The following is a 7,257-nucleotide window of genomic DNA, read 5'->3' as shown; positions in this document are numbered from 1 at the left end:
AATTTATCTTCTTCTCCAGGAGATCAGGGGGAATACAACATGCTTCTCCACCCTCCCCCCCCCGCCACTGTATTCAGCCCTTTCTGATGTGCAGACTTGAGACCTGTAGAGGCACCTCTGCATGGGCTACAGCAGGGGTTGAGAGATGGTGCCAAGGATGTGGCTGAGCTCCCCTTCCATGTGAAGATGATCTGGGCCAGGTTAAGGAATTTTACAGTTGCTTTGTACTGTAAAATTCAGTATCTTCCATTGTTATATGCAGTGTCTTTGTTGCTGTATCAGTCCTAGGCTATTAAAGAGACATGGTGGGTGAGGTAATATCTTTTAGTGGACCAACTTCTGTTGGTGAGAGAGGCATGCTTTCCAGCTTGCATAGTGCTCTTCTACATTGCCAGTACCTCGCCTAAATGATATGGGTTTTGTAGTCTCAGGAAATTTCCTTATTGGCACAGTCCACGTCATAAACAAAAATCAAAGCATGATAATTCCCTAAGTGAGAAATGAAATGCCATGGAGACTGGGGCCCATCCATGTCACTCTGCAGCGCTGTCAAAGCAGAACTTTTCACAAGCATTAAATTATTACAAAAATGTTTTAAATTATTGAAATATAATAATGACCTGCTATGTCTTTTATCTGGTGCATGATTTTATTTGCAGCTTGGCTCTTTACTGCAGGTTAGTGTTGTGTGTAGTATGCAACTCCCATAAATGCCATGTTGGCTCTTTGAGAAACACAGGCTTCCTGGATCTTGTTTCTGAGATGTAATGCCAGAGTGACATGAACGTTACACAGGAAGCTAGAATTGCAGCAATGTTAGGGTACTTTGAAGTTGCATAAGTTAGAGGAAATGAAGATCAGAGGGGCGATACAGCAGTGTATTCTGAATCAATGCTAAAATGTATATGTTACTAAGTAGGAGTCATTCTGATCCTGATTTTCTGGAAGTGTGAACAGGGTTCTGATTCCAGTACAGACCTGGAGATCAAACCTAGGAGAAAAAGGCAAATGAAATGTTTGACCTGGAGCATGAGGTGACTTTTCACATCTGTTGCTACAGTACAGGAAGCTAACAACTTTTGATCAGAAATACAGAAAGACAACATATTTGAACACTGGCATGAAGGGTTTTTATAACTGTCTCAGAATGAAAATCTCCAGCTAAATGCCAGGTGAGGAGTTTTATTACCTAACACAATTACTTAATGAATATACAGTTATCTTTATACCCAATGATATTTTTTGATTTCATATATTCACAAGCAGTCGTTAAGTTCCAGTTCCCCTTTTGCAGGAGCAGTACAATTTTGGGCCTCCAAACTTGCAGGTGCGATTGATGTTAACCAGTACCCTCAGAGAATTAGTGTCTAAATTATAATCATTTGTACACATAATTGTAAATGCAAAAAGCAATCCTAGATCAACGCTTGGCTGAAAGTCAGGCCCGAAATATACACAGACTTTTGATGTTGAAGGAACTTACTAGCTTGCCCCTGAGGAGAGGTACTCTGTGACATGGCACCAAAAGCGTTTCTTATTTCTAGTGAAATTACACTCTTTGTAAAATAACAAAGAGGAAAGGCCAGTATATGCCTGTGCGAACTTGAGCAAAATGTGCCAGATCCTCAGCTAGTTTAGTTTGGTGTGGCTCTCTTGAGTTCACTGGAATTATACCTATTTATAAGAGCTGAAGATCAGGCCCCATTTATTTTTATGCTGTGGAGACAAAACCACTTAATTACCTTGAAGTAAAAGGTTGTAATTAGGGCTGTCGATTAATCACTGTTAACTCACACGATTAACTCAAAAAAAAAATTAATTGCGATTAATCACAGTTTTAAACAATAGAATACCAATTGAAATTTATAAAATATTTTGGATGTTTTTCTACATTTTCATATCTGTTGTATTCTGTGTTGTAACTGAAATCAAAGCGTATTTTTTTATTATAAATATTTGCACTGTAAAAATGATAAACAAAAGAAAAAGTATTTTTCAGTTCATCTCATTCAAGTACTGTGTACAATCTCTGCTGTGAAAATACAACTTACAAATGTAGATTTTTGTTGGTTACATAACTGCACTCAAAAACAAAACAGTGTAGAACTTCAGCGTCTACAAGTCCACTCCGTCCTACTTCTTGTTCAGCCAATAGCTAAGAGACAAGCAAGTTTGTTTATATTTACAGGAGATAATGCTGCCCTCTTCTTATTTACAATGTCACCAGAATGTGAGAACAGGTATTTGCTTGGCACTTTTGTAGCTGGCATTGCAAAGTATTTACGTGCCAGATATGCTAACCAGAAGTCTTAAAAGAGCAACACTCTGATGTGGAAACTACAGAACCCAAACCACCAAAAAAGAAAAACAACTTTCTGCTGGTGGCATCTGACTCAGATAATGAAAATGAACATACATCAGTCCGTATTGCTTTGGATTGTTATCGAGCAGAACCCATCATCAGCATGGACCCATGTCCCCTGGAATGGTGCTTGAAGCATGAAGGGACATATGAATCTTTAGTGCATCAGGCATGTAAATATCTTGTGATGCCAGCTACAACAGTGCTATGTGAACGCCTGTTCTCACTTTCAGGTGACATTGTAAACAATAAGCTGGCAGCATTATCTCCTGCAAATGTAAACAAACTTGTTCATCTAAGCGATTGGCTGAACAAGAAATAGGACTAAGTGGACGTGCAGCCTCTAAAATTTTACACTTTTATTTTTGAATGCAGGTGTTTTGGTACATAATTCTACATTTGTAAGTTCAACTTTCATGATAAAGCAATTGCACTAAAGTATTTGTATTAGGTGAATTGAAAAATACTTTTATTTTGTTTTATTACAGTGCAAATACTTATTAAAAATAAATATAAAGTGAGCACTGTACACTTTGTATTCTGTGTTGCAATTGAAATCAATATCTGAAAACATAGAAAACATCCAAAAATATTTAAATAAACAGTATTTTATTAATGTTTAACAGTGTGATTAATCACGATTAATTTTTTTAATCGCTTGACAGCCCTAGTTGTAATATGACATAGCAAGAGGAGTGGGAACTAGAAAGAGGTAAAGGGTCCTTTAATTATAAATATTTACCAAAAACTGAGGTGATCCATCAGGCCAGATCCTCAATAGTTGTAAATCAGCATATATCCATTGACCTATGGCAATTTACATCCACCGAGGATCAAATCTGATGTCTTTAGCTACCTAAACTAATCCACAGCTTTAGGAATTCTTTTGCTGAGACAGGTGTCATCTCTCTGACACAAAGAATCTGAGCAGACTGAACTGAAAAAATTACCTTGTACTAATGCTCTTCTTTAATTCTTTCACTGCCTCCAATCTGCTGCATTTTCCTCTGAGGACATTTATAGTCACAGTTACTTTCTCTAAGCTTGCTTGTCATTCTCTTCCATTTTTCCTTTTCTCAGAGCTCCTAACAGTCCCATGCCATCCCTTATTCAAACTTCTCATTACGTTTTCACCTCCACACCAGTTCTATAGCCTGGCTGTACTGTTCTCATCAACAGTTTCCTCTATTCCTCACTTTTTCCCCCTTAACCTCTTCAGATACATGTAAGATGAATATGTCCAGCAGGGAAAACATATTACAATGAAACTTCAAATGGAAAGTGACCACCTGGAAATTACAGGTAACTATAACTTCCATGTGAAAATGTCTCATTAACTTTAGTGACAATTTTACACGCAAAACTGCAGGAACAGTCCCTTTAATAGTATATTATAGAAGCTTAACTTCTTATTTGTACTGTGTGGATGGTCTAAAATAAATAGCAATCAGGGCATTAACAGTGATTAGTAATAATTTCATCCGAATTTCAGTTGTTTCCAAATTCAAAATGATCACAATATCTGGAGTGCCCTTTATTTTCTTACTAATTGGTGATGTATCTTAATTTAGTTTTTCCCCATTTTACTTATAATTTGTCTGATTATTTTACTCACACATTAATAGAGCAATACAAAAATGGGTATAGATATGAAAATATTTGTTTATGCCATTCAGAAATGAAAAGATATAAACAAGAGCCGGTTGGGAATTTTCAACTAAAAATACCCACCCCCACCCCACCCCACCCCCGCATCAGAAAATGTTGATATCTCAAAACCAACACTTTTCATAAAAATATATCGGTTTTGATAAACCTTTCATTGGGAAGGCGTATCAGGTCCAGGATGGAATTTCTGGTCAAAATGAGAGTGAGGCCCCAGAATAGCTAATAGTACAGTGGTTAGGGAACTTACTTCACATTCAGAAGGACTTGAACTTGGCTCTCCCACACCCCGATTGGTTATTTCGGGGATCATTCTCTTTTAATGGGGAAAAAAATCAGGAGATCTCAGTTTCATTGTGATGTGGAATACAATTAAGTTTCCAAACCTCATTTTTTTTTCCACCAAATGGAATTCTTGTTTTCTTGCCAGCCCAACAAAATCCCAATTTACATATGCAAATAAAAGACATCCAGTTTGTTGTTTATAGAATTAAAGTTATATAGTGAGAACAATATAAAAAAATAGTGAAGGGATTGTGATAGGCACTATATACAACCCTGAGAAAGATAGGTAGACACGAGGAAACTAAATAGTATGAGTTTAAAACTTTTCATGAGTTATAGAAACAGACAGGTGGAGAAACAGAGAAAGATACAGCACAAGAAATCTCTGCCAGCTGGCTGAAGTTGCACAGGAAAAGGTCCAAATGCCAAAAATGGCAGGAAGAGTCTGGTATTAGATGAACACATCCTGAATTAAACCAAAATTACTTTCAAATAATTATTGTCCTGTGGGAGACAGACATTTCTGGTAACAGGGATTCATAATTATTTAAGTATTAATGTGTAAGAAATTAATGACTTCTGTAGTTTGTAATTAAGGACACACAGACTTACCCCTGTAGCCTCAAAAAGTGGTAGAAAAATAAATTGACCTTTTCCGATTTGACCCTCTTTTTTTCCAGCTTGGACACCAAGTAGAAGAAAAGAAAATCAAAAGAGGATCCCTGACCTTTGCTCACTCAGATTTAAATGGATGGCATAATTAATCACCAGGCTGATTATTTAAATTTTTCATACAAGCGCAATAGTTTTTAATAAAATGAAGTTTTCTTCTCTCAAAGAGCTTTTCTGGTGTGGTTGCTGCTGCTGTTTTAGGATCTGAATGATCTTAAGCTGTTACTAATTATTCTTTTCTTTTGTTGGTTCTCCATTTCTGTTGTGGGGGGAAGAGATCATTGCCCCCTCGTTAGCTGAATTTGAACTGATTGGCAGGTACCCATCCTGTTGGTGTATTTGTGTTTTGAACAATATGTTTTTCTAGGCAGGGACTCACTTTTGTACTGTACTTATATACTAACTTGTCTGTGCAGTGCCATCCACTTGAAATAGTCCAGAAAAAATGAACTGGATTTCATAAGGCTTCGGGGCAATCTCAAGTTTATGCAAGAATTGAGGCTGAATGTGGCACCCCTGTGGAAACAATCACATAGCCACACCAAAAAGATATGGCAGGTAATATTCAGAATGCTCCCATACCAAAAGGGATGCTGAGGTGCAGTGAATGCAACTTGCCTGCAGTTTGGATTACCTGCTTCCCAGAAGTCCCTTCCCTTCTCTTGCCTGTGATGGGAATGTATATCCCTTTGTGCCTCCCCTCCCCTGGGCCTCTAAGAAGGGACTCAAGATTCTCTTGGCACCAGTGGCATCTGGTGCTTCTTTTTCCTCAAAGTTTGGGGAGTTGGACTGTCTTCTTCCTCATTTAATTGAGTAGTGGAGGCACAGGAGTGAAAGCACAGGGAGGGTACACATGAGTGGTGGGGTAGATGCACGTGGGAAGCATCAGGAGTTAGCATCATGTGTATGAGGAGGTGAGAGAGTAGTAGGTAGAGCAGGAGTGGGTGATGAGTGGATATTAAGTTCAGAAAGGCTGATGTAGAGGACAGACAGGTTGATTGGCTCGGAGATTATGTATGCAGGGCACCTAATGCCCTTCCTGGCAATTCTTGCATATCCTACAAGCATTTATAGGACATTTTGGGGTAGGCTATTCTAGTAAATGAAAGCATAAATAAGCTAATAATAAACCTATTTGTTCCCTATTTAAAAATAAGAGGGAAATCTCTATTATTTCACTGAGAATGAAGCCAAGTCAAGGTCAGTCTCTCAATGGTGCTGTCAGAGAGAAAGATTAAGAGAAGGGGGACAGAGAAGATTGCTACAGGTATTAAAATTACATCCTGGAGCTTTTAAACACCACACTATGTGAGTGACTGAATGCTGTATGCCCAGCTTGAAAGGAAAGCAGTGAGGGATTGGATACTGGGTAGTGCAATGTGCTGTGGTTGTGTGATCTTTTCATTTCACAACGGGAAAGTATATGATAACAATGTCCCCTTTCTTTCATCAAAAAATTAGATATCAAAAATATTCCTTTCAGTACCTGTGACCCCTTGGTATTTGCCAGTCTTCACTTTGCAGTGCATCCCACTTCCTCATCTCCAAAACACAGACAAGCTGTTTGTATTTTAAACTGTGACAAGTGTCATTGAAACAGAAGTGCCAAAATAGATACATCAGCCTTTTCCACCTTGGAAAGTTGACGGACCGCTACTTAAAATAGGTTCAATTTATCTGTCAGAACATGATATATATTTGTAACATTATTTCTGAAATTGTAACCTGATATTTTATCACCTCTACCAGCCAGATGACTCTGTCACAAATTCAGCCTATATACTGGCATGATAGAAGAGGAAAGTGCTCAGATTTTTAAAAAAAATTAACTGTGACCTGAATATTGCCATTTTTACTCTTGGATTTTAAAGGGGAAATAGGATAAGTGGTAAACATACATACAGTAAATTCTAAAGAAAATAGTAGATACTAATGCAAGATTTGACTGAACACTGTCTGTAGAAATTACTATTAAAATCTCAATAAAGAATGATGCTGTTGATTGACACAAATCAAAGTAGTTTTTCCACATGCCTGAAGCCTCCATAACATGTTCTATATATTTTTCCTTATAGGTAAGGAATCTATCAGTTAGAGGGAGCTAGCTGTAACACTAGTATCCCTTTAAAGAATCCATAATAAATATTACTCTGCAATTACATACTGTAGCAGTTTCCATCCAAAGAACTCAAAGCACATTGAAGTTGATAGGCATTGTTATTGCCATTTTACCAGTGTGGCAGCTGAGTGTCAGATGAGCTATGAGGGCTCAG

At 37.7% G+C, this 7,257-nt stretch overlaps 1 long non-coding RNA gene across 1 annotated transcript; it reads left to right on the top strand.

The window, feature by feature from the left end:
* Positions 1 to 857: 857 nt before the first annotated feature.
* Positions 858 to 6,991, top strand: LOC119565992. Its single transcript, XR_005224994.2, has 3 exons — positions 858 to 1,172; positions 3,582 to 3,664; positions 4,993 to 6,991. It is a non-coding gene; the product is annotated as an uncharacterized LOC119565992 (long non-coding RNA).
* Positions 6,992 to 7,257: the final 266 nt, after the last annotated feature.

Source organism: Chelonia mydas, chromosome 4 (genome assembly GCF_015237465.2).
Source record: "Chelonia mydas isolate rCheMyd1 chromosome 4, rCheMyd1.pri.v2, whole genome shotgun sequence".
Taxonomy (NCBI): domain Eukaryota; kingdom Metazoa; phylum Chordata; order Testudines; family Cheloniidae; genus Chelonia; species Chelonia mydas.
This window is presented reverse-complemented; position numbering and strand designations above follow the sequence as displayed.